The sequence below is a fragment of the Mustela nivalis genome (genome assembly GCF_964662115.1).
Source record: "Mustela nivalis genome assembly, chromosome: 15".
NCBI lineage: Eukaryota > Metazoa > Chordata > Mammalia > Carnivora > Mustelidae > Mustela > Mustela nivalis.
Window position 1 is genome coordinate 41,735,575 of NC_139034.1, and position 17,984 is coordinate 41,753,558.

General features: G+C 33.7%; 1 pseudogene across 1 annotated transcript; it reads right to left on the bottom strand.

Annotated features, from left to right (window-relative positions):
- Positions 1–1,585: 1,585 nt before the first annotated feature.
- LOC309849191 (heterogeneous nuclear ribonucleoprotein H3 pseudogene) lies at positions 1,586–2,243 on the bottom strand (annotated as a pseudogene). The gene has a single exon. The product of its transcript is annotated as a heterogeneous nuclear ribonucleoprotein H3 pseudogene (transcript).
- Between the last annotated feature and the right edge of the window lie 15,741 nt (positions 2,244–17,984).

Genomic DNA, 17,984 nt, shown 5'->3' on the forward strand with positions numbered 1-17,984 from the left:
AGGAAGGGGAAGAAAGTTTATTTGAAGAAATAGTGGCTGAAATTTTCCCAACTCTAGGGAAGGCAACAGACATCCAGATTCAAAAAACCCAATGATCCAAACTTTTGAATTTAAAGAGATTTATACCGCATAAACTACTTTTAATTTAGCACAAAATTAAAAAAAAACAAAAAAGTTAATAATAATTAAAATAACAAAAATTTGTTAATGGATACATAATATAAAACAAAGCCAACCATGACAATAATAACATAAAGTGTGGTGAAGGGAAGTAAAATTGCAGAGTTTCTGTATGTGATTAAGCTTAAGTTGTTATCAGCTTAAAATACACTGGATAGAAATAAAAAGGATCAAAAGAAACTAGTATAAATAATTATACATCAACAAATTGATTTGTTAACAGATATCTGGAAGATATGAAAAAATTCTTAGAAACAAAAAACCTAATGAAATTGGATCATGAAGAAATAGAAAATATAAACAGATCAATAACAAAGAAAAAGATTAAATAAGTAATCAAAAATTTCCCAACAAAAGAAAGTCCAGGACCAGGTGGTTGTACTGGTGAATACTACCAAACATTTAAGAATTAATGTTAATTCTTCTCAAACTCTTCAAAAATCTAAAGCAGAAGGAATATTTCCAAACTCATTTCATAAGGCTAGCACTACACTGATACCAGAGCCAGGTAAGGCCATTACAAGAAAGGAAAACCGCAGACCAATAACCCTGATAAATATAGATGCAAAGAACTAAACAAAGTACTAGCAAACCAAATGCAGAGAGCATTAAAATGATTATACAAGGGGCACCTAGGTGCCTCAGTCTTTAATCGTCCACCTTTGGCTCAGGTCATGATCCCAGGGTCCTGGGATCAAGCCCCACACTGGACTCTCTGCTCAGCGGGAAGCCTGCTTCTCCCTCTCCACCCCCTCCCCCCCGCTTGTGTTCCCTCTCTTGCTTTGTCTCTCTCGGTGAAGGAAATAAAATAAAATCCTAAAATTAATTAATTAAAAAAAATGATTATACAAGACAACTGAGTAAGATTCATCCCTGGGAGGCAAGGATGGTTCAAAATACCCAAATCAGGGCGCCTGGGTGGCTCAGTGGGTTCAGCTGCTGCCTTCAGCTCAGGTCATGATCTCGGGGTCTTGGAATTGAGTCCCGCATCGGGCTCTCTGCCCAGCAGGGAGCCTGCTTCCCTCTCTCTCTCTCTCTGCCTGCCTCTCCATCTACTTGTGATTTCTCTCTGTCAAATAAATAAATAAAATCTTTAAAAAAAAAACAACAAAAAAAAACCAAAATACCCAAATCAATGAATGTGATATACCACATTAACACAATGAAAGCTAAAAATCACACAATCATCTCAATATAGATGCAAAAAATCATTTGAGAAAATAAAACGTCCATTCATGGAATAAAAGAAAAAAAATCTCTCAACAAACAGTATAGAAGTCATGTACCTCAACATAATAAAGGCCATATATGACAAGCTTACAGTTTACATCATACTCAATAGTGAAAGAGAGCTTTTCCTCTAAGATCAGGAACAAAGTAAGGATGCCCTTACTTTGGGGAATCCTTAGTAACCATGCCCATAGAAACTGCCACTGGCTTTACCACCACGGCCATAACCACCCAAGCCATCAAGAGTACCACCATATCTTCCACTTAATTGTTACCCATTCCCATTCTTCCAAAAGATCCATAACCTCCCTGATTATCCATTCCATCTCTGCCATAGCCTCCCATTCCAGAACCTCCCATTCCAGAACAGCCCCCAGGAGTAGAATTCAAGAAGAGTTCAATGTACCAATGTTGCATGTTATTCTTATCATTAGACATGGCTGCTAGAGCATCTTCACGTGTCACAAATTCTACATCTACCTCTCCTGTTGCTCCGCCATCAGCTCCAATATCAGTATGCACTCTTAATAGATTTAGTGGTGAGAAGAAATTAGCAATGTCATTTTCAGTTGCACGAAAAGGTAATCCTCTCATATGTACAAAATGACCACCATGAAAACCCGAACTTGCATCACCAGCTCCACCATAGCCATGCCCTCCCATACCTTTTCCATCTCTCATTCTGTCATCAAAGCCATCATTTCTGTAGCCATAATTATTATAAACACCATAGTCATCAAAACCTCCATAACTTCCACACCCAGCTCCACAATAACCCTCTCTTCCTCCTACCAGTCTATCATATGATCCTGGTCACTGGCCCAGCAATCTTCTTGGTGGATCATAAAATCCTTTGATTTTACTCTGCCACTTCTGAAGGTCTCAATGTATCTGTGCCCTATTCTTTCCTTGTGTTTCCCCAGAAAGTAAGGGCAAAGTAAAGGCCTGTTCAATATGTAGTACTAGGAGGAATTAGGGAAGAAAAAGAAATAAAAAGCATTCAGATGAGAAATAAAAAAGTAAACTATCTCTGTTTCTAAATGACATCATCTTATATAAAGAAAATACTAAAAAATCCATCAAAACACTGCCAGAACTAATGAATAGATTCAGTAAAATTGCAGCATACAAACTGTCATGAAAAAAATCATTTAAAAATTGATTCCATATATAATAGCATTAAAAAAAAAACCTTCAGAATAAACCTAACAAAAAGGAGGAAAAACTCATCCACTAAAAACTATAATATACTGATGAAAGAAATTAAAGAAGACACAAATAAAAGACATTCCTTGCTCATGAATTAGAAAAGTTAATATTGTTAAAATGTCCACACTATCCAAAGAAACCTATATATTCAATCTATATATTACATCAAACCTCAATGGTACATTTTACAGTAATAGAAAAAAATAGTCCTAAAATTCATATGAAACCAGAAAGTATCACAAATAGCCAAAACAATATTGCAAAAGAACAAAGCTAGAGAATCTCACTTCCTGGTTTTAAAATATATATCAAAGCTTCTGTGACTAAAACATAATGGTAATGGCATAGAAACAGACAAATAAACTAATGGAATAGATTATAAAGCCTAAAAATGAATTCAGGTATGCAGAGTCACTTGATCTTCAACAAGGGTAACAAGAATACATAATGGAAAAAGGATAATCTCTGAAACAAATGGTGTTAGGAAAACTGGACATCCACATAAAAAAGAATGAAACTGTATTCTTATCTTACACCATAAAAAAAATGGATTAAAGACTTAACTGTAAGTCTGAAACTGTGAAACTTATGTTAAAAAACACAGGGAAACGGCTTCCTGACATTGGTCTTGGCAATAGTTTCTTGGGTATGACATCAAAAACACAGGCAATAAAAAGAAAATAGACAAGTGAGACTGCATCAAACTACTTCTGCATAGCAAAGGAAATAATCAACACAATGAAAAGACAACATTATAAAAACAAACAAGATAAAAATATTGGCAAGGGTGTAGAGAAACTGGAAACTCCATACATTGTTAGTAATATAAAATGGTACAGTCAAGATGGAAGACACTATGGAAGTTCTTCAAAAAACTAAAACTAAGCTACTATATGATCCAGCAACCTCATTTCTAAATATATATCCAAAAGAACTGAAATCAGAATCTCAAAGAGATAACTGCATATCCTTGCTAATTGCATTATTCATAACAGCTATGAAGTAGAAACAACAATGTCCATCAACAGAGCAATGGATAAAGAAAATATGTTATATGCATGCAGTGGACTATTATTCAGCCACAAAAAAGTAAAGATTAATCCAGAGGACACTATGCTAAGAAAGTAAGTCAGTCACTGAAAGACAAATATTACATGATTCTACTTATCTAAACTAGTCAAACTCACTGCAGCAGAAAATAGAATGGAGGTTTCTAGAAGCTATGGGAAAGAAAAATAAGAAACTGCCATTAACTGAGTATAAATTTTCAATCACACAAGATAAAAAAAAGTTCTAGACATCTGCACAACACTGTAATTATAATTAACAATACTTTACTATTCACTTGAAGATTTATTAGGGTAGATTTCATATTATATGTTTTCTACCACAACAAAAAATACTTGAGGGAAAACTAAAACCTTGAGGAAGTTTGTAACTGCAAATTTCTATATTTCAAAAGTGAAATAGTTAATACAGCACCTTATAGGTATTGTCGGTTATCCAGGTTCTTAGGGTTTTGTTTTGTTTTGATACTGCAATCCTGAACATATTGGTTTGGAATCTAGGTTGTTTCTTTAAGATCACAGGACAGCATGACATTTTCAGGTATTAAATCCAGTTGTGGCATCTGGCTTAGGAAAGTCTCTCATAGGCCTTTTTTGTTTGAAAAGAAATCATTTTCCAGAGAGCATGCCTCAGATTTCCAAAGTCTTATTTGCCAGTAGAGGACTATATGCCACATGCTTTTGCCCTAGCTTCAAGGCTGCCTTGGAAAGTGAGTACCTGGCAATTTCAGACTCTCTGCAGACAGACAGTATCTTCCAGTCAGTAAAACAAAATAAAATAATTAAAATTAAATAATTAATCGATTTCAAAAAGAAATGGGAGCTTGGGAATCATGATTGGGTAGAGTTGGCAACCAATTCTCCTACATACTTCTTACCCTGTACCATCTTCCACAAAGCAAGATTAAATATTTATGATCTACCAATTATTCTATGGGTTAAGCCTTCAAATTTACTTATACTAAAAATGTAAAAATAAAATGTGTTTTGCATATTTCTTATTAGAACATCTGATCTCTAAAGCTGTTACTGCAGAAAGTAGCAGGGAAAATGAAACAAAATGTAAGATTCTGTCAACCCTGTTAAATTTAGCCTAAAGAAATAAACTTTCTTTTTACGTGATTTCTGCTTGCTAACCTCAAGCACTTTATCAGTATTTCAATTTTCCACCCATGCTTCATCATTTCTAAGCATTCCTTAGTATATACATTATAGAAAGAATTACAGAGATGGCTTTAGTTGGAAGGAAATGAATCTTGTAGTTCTGGGATTCTCATCTTCATGGGCCCCTGGCAAGGATTTACAATTTTGGATTCTTTTTCTTAAAGAATACCTCCAAAATTATATAAGCATTAGGATCTCTCTCTCTCTCTCTCTCAAATATATAAATAATGTTAAAAAAGCAATGACTTTCAAACTTTTTCAAACTGGTGACAATAAATGATAAACCAGAATAAATATGTGTGTATGTGTGTGTAAACCAATTTGAAACAATGGTTTTATAAGCAATCTTGCCAATCTTGCCTTTACAATGTGAATAACATTATTTTTTAATCTAGCCTCTTCCATTTTTTTTTTTTTTTTGGAAAATGCTGGTTATGACCAGAAAATTGACTTTAAGATTTACTGATGGGTCTCTCCTATGATTTGAAAACCATATCATCCTACTACCAAAGATCAGCAAGGTGCATAATTTAGCTATCATTAGAATACACTATCATACAACAGACCACCAGACCTAGCTTTTGATATACTACTATACAAGGATCAGACAAGTTTTCAAAAAATCATTTTTACAAAATCTTCAACACCTGCCATTAACAAATATGATGTTGCTAAAAGAGAAAAAAATAAAAGTATTGAGATTCAAAATATCTCTATCCCAAATCAGAGGTCAACAAACTTTTTCTTAAAGGTCCAGCTAGTAAGTATATTAGGCTTTATAAGCCATTCCTCAGTTACAACTCCCAATTCTGTCCTTGTAGCATGAATGCGGCCATAGATTATATAAACAAATGATTGTTGCTGTGTTCTAACAAAACTTCATTTAACAAAACAGGCAATAATTTGTCAGTCCTTGTTCTCAACAGACATATCTTATTTGTTTCTCTCATGATAACATACTTTGTGATTATTTATTCATTTGTGGATTTGCCTGTTTTTCATATGCTCTCCCCACTAAACTCCAAACTCCATGAGAGTACAGGCCTCCTTTGCTTTTTATCTTTGCATCCCCAGTGCCCAGCCAATAATAAAGACTCAAATATTTACTATATCTCTTGTCAACTTCCAAAAAGGCTAGCAGAATGCTGATTAAGTAGAGCTAGGATTATTTAATTTATGTAATAAAGGACAACACCATGTAGACAGTCTTAGCAGTCCTTCCCATAGACATAAAGAGAGGATATTTATTTATAGGTTTTAATATTAAAAATAAAGCCGCTATGAACCTCAATGTACAGGTTTTTGTATGAACAGAGGTTTTCATTTCTCAGGGAAATGTCCAACAGTGCCATCTGGGTTGTATAGTTAATTTTATAAGGAACTTGTAAAATATTTTTAATAATGACTATGTCATTCTACAATTCCATCGGCTCGCTTACAGGAAACTTAGTCTCTTCACATACTCTCCAGCGGTTGGTATTTTCATTATATTTTAACATTTCTAGTGGATGTATAGTAACATCTCATCATGGTTTAATTTGCATGTACCTAATGGCTAATGAGGCTGAACATCTTTTCATGGTTCTTATAAAGTGCAGAATTGGTTAAGATTGAACAGATTATGACAGAATTTATAGCTTTGGATTGATTGACCCAACAAAGCCTGAGACTTGAAGCAGAATATTGATAATGGAAATATTTCAGTTAGTTCACAGTCTTGAATTTCATAAACCCATTACAAAAAAGACAAGAATAATGTTTCTTCTCAAACACGGATCAGAAAAGTATGTTCAGTGTAGATAGAGAATATTGTTACTATTCTAATTAATTGAATGAATATTTGAATGTCACTAATTTTAATTTAACTTATTTTTTCTTACATAGCAGTATATATATAATTAGTAGTCTAAATTACATTAAATTCAACCATTTGGAAATTAAAGTAGTAAATAATGAAGATACACCCTATATATGGTCCCTTAGAGGCAAATAGGACACCATTAAAACCATTACTTTTCTTAATTTTTTAGTTTAGTTTGCTCTTATAAATAGTGGGGCAAAGTTCAAGCTTCACAAATATGATGATCAAATGAGATACTATAAAAAGTAACTTCTGTACATGAGTACTAAATTATGTTATATATACAAAAATATATTATGTATAATATATGTTATATACTTTATCATATATATGTATTATAATACCTATATAAAAATATATGTTATCAGTATTTTTTAGAAAGACTCCTTTTTAGTACAGCATAGCGGTCAGCAAATATTACTAGAGTTGAACTGACAGGTTTAAAACACAGTTTCACTACTTACCAGGTCTTAATCAAATGTCTTTATTTAACTAAGCATCAGCTTCTTTGCTGCAAATAATAAGAACACTTCTCTCAGAAAGTTGTTCCAAGGAATCATAAGTTAGAACCTATTAAGTGCTTCAAAGAATGCTTGACATTGTAACATAATAAATCTTAGTCATTATTAAATTACTAGCTCCTATGTTATACACCAAATCTTTCTGTGGACAATGAATTCTGCAGCAGCAGGAATCAAGACATCCAACTTTGAACTCTGTTGGGGTCTAGCTCAATGACTCAGTCATATGGGATGTCCAACAAATGTTTATTAGCAAATTAGTACTATAATGAATCAATACTATAAGCTTAAGAAAGGATATCAAGTTTTATTTTTTATGAGTATTTTTGTTTGTACTATGAATAATGTATACCATATAATTCTGAAGAATTCAACCTTATCTTCTTTGTTAGTTGCTTTAGGAAGAAGTTTCTTTCATTTCACACTGATATTTTCCACTATTTACTTAAATTAAATTAAATTAAATTAATAAGGCTATCTGTTAATATGGTAACTATTTGCTCTGTAGACCTGTAGGGTAGAGAGAAAGCAGAATTTTTTTTTCTAAATAAAGATTTGGGTATTTCATGGTCCCAAATTTAGAGCTGACCTCAAAATTATGGAATACTACTTCAGTGTAAATATATAGATTTGGGCAGACTCAAGTAGTAATATTAGCGCTATCATTTGTTTATTCCTCTAAATTCAAATGTTTTTCCAATCCTCAACTTGGCCTTAGTTTGTTTTATTTTTTTATATACTCATGATAATGATATTTTTTTTCTTTTATATAAAGTTTTATTGCTTTTTTGTATTTATTTCAGGCTCTAATACAAAAACAATTATGCCAATGTATCTCCACCTCTCTAGGCTTTAAATTGTTTTCATGGCTTTGTCTGTGTAATTTCCTCAAACACATCCTTGCTTCCACATTGTCTAGCACTGAGAGTAAAGAGCTGAAAAGATTTTACATGTATGTAATTTAATTTTATACAATCTCTTTCATAAGAAAGAGATATAGCTAGAACATGCGGAGTCTCAATTTCTCCATCTATAGAACATACATAATAGTAGCACTAACTAATGGAAGTCTTCTGAATATTCAATGAGTGTATAAAAGTAAGGTCCTCAGAAGAGTTCCTATATGTGTTAAAGCAATATTAGTTTTAATTAGCATGATAATGATATTTTACTAATTAGTTTTGGTGGCTTTTGTTTTGTTTTTGGATCTTCAGTTGTAAGTTAGTATAACAGCAAACAGCAAAATAAGGTTTGTAATCAAGAATAGAATCTTCCTGGCATATACTATTGCAATTTCAAATTTCTAAGTGAGAACTCAAAATAAATAAATAAATAAATAAAAGGGCAATCACAAAATTTAAGGGTTTATTTTCCTTATTATCCTTTGCTTCACCTTCATTGAAACCACTCTCTCTTATTATCCATAAAGAGGGACAGATACCTCCATTTAACCTTTGATAAGTTTCCCTCAATATAAGGCAGGGGCACACCATTCCTTCCCAGACAACTATTAAAATAATTTTGTTTTTCTGTAATACTTTGCCTTTATGATGAGCAAAAATGAACACAAACCTAAGTAATATTCAAATGATCCATGTCATTTTTATTATTGCTGATTTAATACACTCTGCAGTTACTGACACATAATATAAAAATTATACCTTAAGCAGCATAAGTTAGATAATTTTTCTTTTTTCTTTTTAAGCTTTTTTTTTATTTAATTTATTTATTTGACAGACAGAGATCACAAGTAGGCAGAGAGGCAGGCAGAGAGAGAGGAGAAAGCAGGCTCTACACTGAGCAAAGAGCCTGATGTGGGGCTCGATCCCAGGACCCTGGGATCATGACCTGAGCTGAAGGCAGAGGCTTTAACCCACTGAGCCACCCAGGCACCCCCAGCTAATTTTTCTTTATGGGAATTGCAGCATGGAAAAAGACTGAGAATATCTGTTATATATAATTATTTATTGTAGAAAATAAGAAAAGCAACATTACAAGCTCTGAAAATTATTTTGTATAGAATCAGTAAGCTGGATCTTATATAAACTCAGACACCTTAAGGGAAATTTACTAAAATGAAATTTCACTTGAATACAAATGGAAGGTACAACAAGACAAAAGGTCAGGTGTTTGTGGATTTCTATCACACACATACAGACACAAAAGCAACTTCCAACCCCTACCAGAAAGTTTAAGTCAGTTATTTAGTTATAAGATATTTTACTAAATCACTGACAAATTAGTTCAGAGCTACTAACAAATATCCTCTCTGTCTTATCAGTTGGCCAGAGGGCCTGGCCTCTCACTTCACCTGCCTAGAAATCACTTCCATCTCTCTGCCAACTCAAATGCCATCAAATTTTTAGGATGCAAACAAAACTCACTTTCTTTTTTTTTTTGTTGTTTTTATGGAAACATATTTGAATAATTCAGTCTGGAGGGATTTCTCTTTTTCTGTATTTAAAGGCTAAAACACACAATTTATCATTGGAATGTTTTCTATTTTTAAAATTTCATTTTTCTTCAGTTGTTTCAGGTAATCTTGTCTCCTCATAGAAAAAGTAGGTTTATAGACAAGGATCATATATTTTACTACTATTAAATCAACCAGAGATAGAGGTATGGTAGTACATGCTCTACTGGTTGATCTCTAAGAGAGCATTTAGCCCATTTAGGTAGCATTTAACACACTGAAAGGAACAATTTCTTTTTTTTATTATTTATTTTTTATTTTCAGCATAACAGTATTCATTATTTTTGCACCACACCCAGTGCTCCATGCAATCTGTGAAAGGAACAATTTCTTAATATGACTACAAGGAATTTAGAGATCATATCTGCTTTAAAAACCAGAGACTTGTATTCTTACTACTAGGCATTAAAACAATGCCAAGTTTAAAGATTTTCTCTTTTTTCTTCCTCTTTCCCTCATTCTCTCCTTTCTTTCTCCCCTGCCTTCCTTCCTTCCTTCTTTGCATTTGCTCTTTACATCTTTCTTTCTTAGGATTGCACTGTTTTGCAATATTTCACTCCAACAATGACATATGTAACAAGGAAGCCAAGACTAATTATATGATTATAAAGAGAATTCTGATGGTCGATCATTAAAATATTGAGTTTCTCTACAAGCAGTTTTTCCTTTTTGTTATCAACATTTCCTCACTATTTTCCTCAGTCAAAGGACATTATTCTAAGAAGAAAAATTGATAAATGTGAAGTTATCTCATGAGCTCATTCAAGAGTGTGACATGCTATTTTTCAAAATACTAACTTTATGTCAATCAATGAGCATTATTGAACATCCTGAGAGACGTCCTAGATGAATGAACAATGGCAATTACATTTTCAACATATTCTTTGGATCAAAGGATAGACATTAGCCAGTTTGCATATTTGTGATATTCTAAATATGGAAAAGAATAACTATTTTACAGTTGTACAGATGATATATTTCATATAACAGAATTGAATTAAACCATCAAAATCATTTCATTTATAATTTTAAAAAGCTAAACCAACAACTGTACCTGGAAATTTAGAGAAGATTCCTTATCTTGTACATTATTGATTAAAAGTATATAAATGCAAAAATTTCCTTACTTAAACTTTAACATATATTTGATCTTAATTTTTCTGTTGATCGTTATTGATTTATCCAAGTTTAGTTACTATTTCACAATTAATTGCACTGTGTTAATTTGCATGAAAGTATACATAATATATTCAAAAATACATTTTCTTTTTATGCAATAATGCTCACTTATAATACCAAAAATCAATGTATTTATTTAATATAATAGAGTGCAATTTGAATTTATTTTCTGTAACTGAAATGATTTGATTGAAAAGGAGTTCAGTGTAGTTCCATGAGACACTTTTCTCGCAATTCTAACAAATTAAGGAAAATGTCTCTTTTTGCTTGTTTTGACTACCAAAAAAACCAACCAAACAAACAAACAAAAACATGTTTAATTTTTCATTTGCTGGCTTTTACATTTAATAGCATATACTTCAGGTCAGCTAAGTAATGTGAAAAGAAGAAATGATCACAGATAGAGAATAGGTTAATATGTAAATGATAGAAGTAGAATAATTATTATATTTTGTCTCAGTAGATGCTTCATAGTTTATAAAGTACATTCACACATGATCTTCTAAGTATGACTGAACAACAACAACAAAAAAAATGAAGGGGGGCTGGGGGAATGTGAATTAAGAAGTTCAATGAATAGAATTTGCCTGTAGTGGTATGAAGAATAATGCCCCCTTCACAGATATCCATGCCCTAAACTGTGGAAGCTGAATTTGTTACATTATAGGGGAGCACCATTAAAGCTGAAGCTGGAATTAAAGTTGCTAATCAGCCAAATTTAAGATAAGAGAGATTTTCCAGAATTATCTGGTTGAACTCAAAAGAGTTATTTGAATGTGGAAGAAAGGAGGCAGAAGTAAAGGTCAAAATGATGTGATGCCATAAGGACCCAACCAGTCATTGTTGGCCTTAAAGACAGAAGAAAAGGGCCACAAACCAAAAAACTTAAGCTGCCTTTGAAACCCAGAAAAGACAAGAAAACAAAGTCCCATCTAAAACCTCCAGAAAGGAATGCAGCCCTACTGATATCTTGATTTTAGCCCAGTAAGTCCCATGTCAAACTTTTAACCAACAGAACTATAAGATAATACATTTATATTGGGGATTCCTGGGTGCCTCAGTCCATTAAGCACCTGCCTTCGGCTCTGGCCATGATCCCAGGGTCATGTGATCTAGCACCACACCAGGTTCCTGGGTCAGCAGGAAGTCTGCTTCTCCTTCTGCCTGTACTCCTCCTATTTGAACTCTCTCTCTCTCTCTCTCTCTCTCTGACAAATAAATAAAATCTTAAAAAAAATAAGTTTATATTGTTTAAGCCACTAAGTTTCTGGAAATTTGTTATGGCATCAATAGGAAACTAATATATCAACATCCCACTTGTATTAGCTGTAATCACATTTATTCTCCAAAGTTAGAATCTCTGTGCCTAGCAAAAATAATTTTAAAATTATGTTCACTCCTTGATTTATTTGTAAATTTAGGGAGAATTTGAACTTTTATATTGTTAACCACTGGAATCTTTATTTAGAGAAGACATTTTCTTTATTTTTGAAGCCATTCTCACAACTCAGTTGAATTTTTCTTTCCACTTAGAAACTTCTACATTTTTTAGTATAGTTTATCTTCTGTATTTTAATTGTTGTTATTGCTATAAGTGATGTTTTCTTCTATTATACTTTACTTGGTTTTAGCTGGTGTTAATATTTGTGTATTCATTAGAGTCAATAAAATATCACATTTTTTGGTTTACTTTAAGTAATTTTTCAGTTGAATCTATTATAGCTTCAGGTTATAATAATATCCTTAACTAATGAAAATTTTCCTTCCTCCTTTAAAGTATATTTCTCATTTCTTTTATCTCTAATTGTATTCATTGGTACTTCCAGAACAAAGTTAAGTGATGTTCAAGTTAAGTGATGTTCATGAGCATCTTTTTTCCCTGACTTTACTGATACTGTTTCTAAAATTTCATCACTAAGTATAATAATCAATACTCATCTGATAATTTTAGTTGCATGGTCAAAACAAAGCAAATATAGCTATATTCACTATGCAACTCTGCCTAAGAATATTAGAAATGCAAACTATGTGAGATAGTGATCAGTTCATCTGATAAACATATTTTCTACCTATGTGCATGCATATTCCTACTCTGCTTATTACACACTGTGAATAGCAGAGCAGTGGGTTCAGGTACTATTATAGATTATGGTATCTATTGATAATCCTGGTAGGTAAAAGGGAATGGAGCAGATACATAAACTCCAATAGCTTCTCAATGTAGAGGGAAAAAATAAAACTACAGAGAACTGAAGAAGAAAGTCTATCTACAAAGTAGAGAGAGAAGGCAGATCTCAAGATGGGAAAATAAATTTTTGAACAAGGAACTCCCATTAAGGGACCACTGTGCAAGTTTTGTTCACATATTCCTCCACATCACATATAGTTGCAGGCTATGATAAAGAAGGATAATTTTAGAACAAATTTTTAACAGTCAGGGTAGGATATTTTTTGAAGACATTTTTCCTTGAAAAATAATTATCTTAAAATAATCCTCAAATTTCACGAAAGACTACTATTACATATACAACACTCTCACACTAGTAAACTATGTTGGATGATTTAGTTTGAGAACAGAATAGGAAAGCGTGGCATTGACTTAAGTCACCCTTCCACTCAGGTCAGAGCAGTGGGAAAAACATCATCTTGAAGGAGGATGGATATACTAGAATTCTAGACTATGATCAGAAAGAAGCAATGGGGAAATGAGACAACCACTCATAGGAATTACATTTGGCATAGGAATTACATTTACCCTTATTTTTTTTCTAACTTTCATTATGTTTTATTTTACTTTCTTATTTTAGAGTCTAGTTTTTTTTTTAATTTATTTCTTTTCAGCATAACAGAGTTCATTGTTTATGCACCACACTCAGTGCTCCATGCAATACATGCCCTCCATAATACCCACCACCTGGCTCCCCCAACCTCTCACTGCCTGCCCCTTCAAAACCCTCAGGTTGTTTTTCAAAGTCCATAGTCTCTCATGGTTCATCTCCACCTCCAATTTCCCTCAACTCCCTTCTCTTATCCATCTCCCCATGTCCTCCATGTTATTTGTTATGCTCTGCAAATAAGTGAAACCATATGATAATTGACTCTCTCTGCTTGACTTATTTCACTCAGCATAATCTCTTCCAGTCCCATCCATGCTGATACAAAAGTTGCATATTCATCCTTCTGATGGAGGCATAATACTCCATAGTGTATATGGACCACATTTTCTGTATCCATTCGTCCATTGAAGGGCATCTTGGTTCTTTCCACAGTTTGGCGATCATGGCCATTGCTGCTATAAACATTGAAAATATGTATGAGTTTTTCTTTCTTTAAAATTTTGAGCGGTAATTTCTTCTAAGAGACCAAATACACCCAAAATCAAGAGGCTGGCTCTGTTCTAATATTTATATATATCTACATATAGATATATAGATAGATAGATTTTTTTAATTTTTAAAAATTTCTTTTTACCCCTTTTCATCTCTCCCCAATTTGCAGGCTCTTCTGAATTTGTCAGCATACATTTTCTGGGGCCTTTGCCACCCTTTTAGTACTTTATTCTTTCGTTAATATATTCCTATCCGGATAAAATGACAAGGCAGAAAACTCACCACAAAAAAAAAAAAAAAAAAAAAAAAAAGACAGTAATGAAGGCTAGGAACCAAAACAATACAGATATTGGTAATATAACAAATCTAGAGTTCAGATGACAATTCTCAAGGTGCTAGCTGGCCTAGGAAATAGGAAATAAAGGGCTTCAGTGACTCACTGGAACAGAAGGACATCACAGACATATTCAGAACATTCCATCCCAAAGCAACAGAATACACATTCTTCTCTAGTGCACATGAAACATTCTCCAGAATAGATCACATCCTGGGTCATAAATTAAGTCTCAACCAGGACCCAAAGATTGTGCTCATTCCCTGCATATTTTCAGACCATGAAGCTCTGAAGCTAGTACTCAATCACAGGAGGAAATTTGGAAAGAACCCAAATACATGGAGACTAAAGAGTATCATTCTAAAGAATGAATGGATTAACCAGAAAATTAAAGAAGAATTGAAAAAATTCATGGAAACAAATGATAATGAAAACACAGCGCTTCAAAATCTGTGGGACACAGCAAAGGTGGTCCTGAGAGGAAAGTATATAGCGAAACAAGCCTTTCTTAAGAAACAAGAATGGTCTCAAATATACACCCTAACCCTATACCTAAAGGAGCTGGAGAAAGAACAGCAAAGAAAATCTAAACCCAGCAGGAAAAGAGAAATCATAAAGATCAGAGCAGAAATCAATGAAATAGAAACCAAGAAAACAATAGAACAAATCAACGAAACTAGGAGCTGGTTCTTTGAAGAAATTAATAAGATTGATAAATTCCTGGCCATACTTATCAAAAAGAAAAGAGAAAGGACCCAAATAAATAAAATCATGAAAGAAAGAGGAGAGATCACAACCAACACCAAATAAATACAAACAAGTATAAGAAAATATTATGAGCAACTATACACTGGCAAATTTGACAATCTGGAAGAAATGGATGCATTCCTAGAGACACATAAACTAACACAACTGAACCAGGGAGAAATAGAAAACCTGAACAGACCCATAATCAGTAAGGAGATTGAAACAGTCATCAAAAATCTCCCAAAAAACAAGAGCCCAGGACCAGACGGCTTCTCAGGGGAATTCTACCAAACATTTAAAGAAGCATTAATTCCTATTCTCCTGAAACTGTTTCAAAAAAATAGAAATGGAAGAAAAAGTTCCAAACTCATTTCATGAGGCCAGCATTACCTTGATCCCAAAACCAGATAAAGATCCCATCAAAAAAAAGAATTACAGACCAATATCCTTGATGAACACAGATGTGAAAATTCTCACCAAAATACTAGCCAATAAGATCCAACAGATGGGATTTATCCAACCAAATGGGATTTATCCCAGGGCTGCAAGGTTGGTTCAACATTCACAAATCAATCAATGTGATACAATACATTAATAGAAAGAACAAGAAAACATGATACTCTCAATAGATGCTGAAAAAGCATTTGACAAAGTACAGCATCCTTTCCTGATTAAAACTCTTCAAAGTGTAGGGATAGAGGGTACATACCTCAATATCATCAAAGCCATCTATGAAAAAATCACAGTGAATATCATTCTCCATAAAGAAAAACTGAGAGCTTTTCCGCTAAGGCCAGGGACACAGCAGGGATGTCCATTATCATCACTGCTATTTGACATAGTACTAGAAGTCCTAGCCTCAGCAATCAGACAACAAAAAGAAATTAAAGGCATTCAAATTGGCAAAGAAGAAGTCAAACCCTCACTCTCTGCAGATGATATGATACTATATGTGGAAAACCCAAAAGACTCCACACCAAGTCTGCTAGAACTTATACAGGAATTCAGTAAAGTGTCAGGATATAAAATCAATGCTCATAAATCAGTTGCATTTCTTTACACCAAAAATAAGACAGAAGAAAGAGAAATTAAGGAGTCAATTCCATTTACAATTGCACCCAAAACCATAAGATACCTAGAAATAAATCTAACCAAAAAGGCAAAGAATCTGTACTCAGAAAACTATAAATTACTCATGAAAGAAATTTAGAAAGACACACAGAAGTAGAAAAATGTTCCATGCTCATGGATTGAAAGAACAAATATTGTGAAAATGTCTATGCTACCTAAAGCAATCTACACATGTAATGCAATCCCTATCAAAATCTCATCCGTTTTTTTCCAAAGAAATGGAACAAATAATCCTAAAATTTATATGGCACCAGCAAAGACCTCAAATAGCCAGAGAAATATTGAAAAAGAAAGCCAAAGTTGGTGGCAACACAATTCCAGACTTCAAGCTCTATTAGAAAGCTGCCATCAAGACAGTATGGTACTGACACAAAAACAGATACATAGATCAATGGAACAGAATAGAGGGACCAGAAATAGACCCTCAACTCTATGGTCAACAATCTTTGACAAAGCAGGAGAGAATGTCCAATGGAAAAAAGACAGTCTTTTCAACAAATGGTTTTGGGAAAATTGGACAGCCACATGCAGAAAAATGAAACTTCTTCCTAGGAACATCACCAAAGGCAAGGGAAGCAAGGGCAAAAATGAGCTATTTCAACTTCATCAAGATCAAAAACTTTTGCACAGTAAAGGAAACAGTCAACAAAACCCAAAGACAACTGACAGAATGGGAGAAGGTATTTGCAAACAACCTACCAGATAAAGGGCTAGTATCCAAAATCTGTAAGAACTTATCAAACTCGACACCCAGAGAACAAATAATCCAATCAAGAAATGGGCAGAGGACATGAACAGACATTTCTGCAAAGAAGACAACCAGATGGCCAATAGACACATGAAAAAGTGCTCCACATCACTCGGCATCAGGGAAATACAAATCAAAAATCATAATGAGATACGACCTCACACCAGTCAGAATGGCTAAAATTAACAAGTCAGGAAATGACAGATGCTGGTGAGAATGCAGAGGAAGGGAACCTTTCTACCCTATTGGTGGGAATGCAAGCTGGTGCACCCACTCTGGAAAACAGCATGGAGGTTCCTCAAAAGTTGAAAATAGAGCTACCCTTGACCCAGCAATCACACTCCTGGGTATTTACCCTAAAGATAAAAATATAGTGATCCAAAGGGGCATGTGCACCCGAATGTTTATAGCAGCAATGTCCACAATAGCCAAATATGGAAAGAACCTAGATGTCCGTCAACAGATGAATGGATAAAGAAGAGGTGGTATATATCCACAATGGAATACCATGCAGCCATCAAAAGAAATGAAATCTTGCCATTTGCAACGTGGATGGAACTAGAGGGTACTATGCTTAGCAAAATAAATCAATCAAAGAAAGACAACTATCATATGATCTCCCTGATATAAGTGGAGATGTAATGTGGGGGGTTTGGAGGGTAGGAAAAAAATAAATGAAACAAGATGGGATCAGGAGGGAGACAAACCATAAGACTGTTAATCTCACAAAACAAATTGAGGGTTGCTGGGGGAAGGGCGAGAGGTGAGGGTTGTGGGGTTATGGACATTGGGGAAGGTATGTGCTATGCTG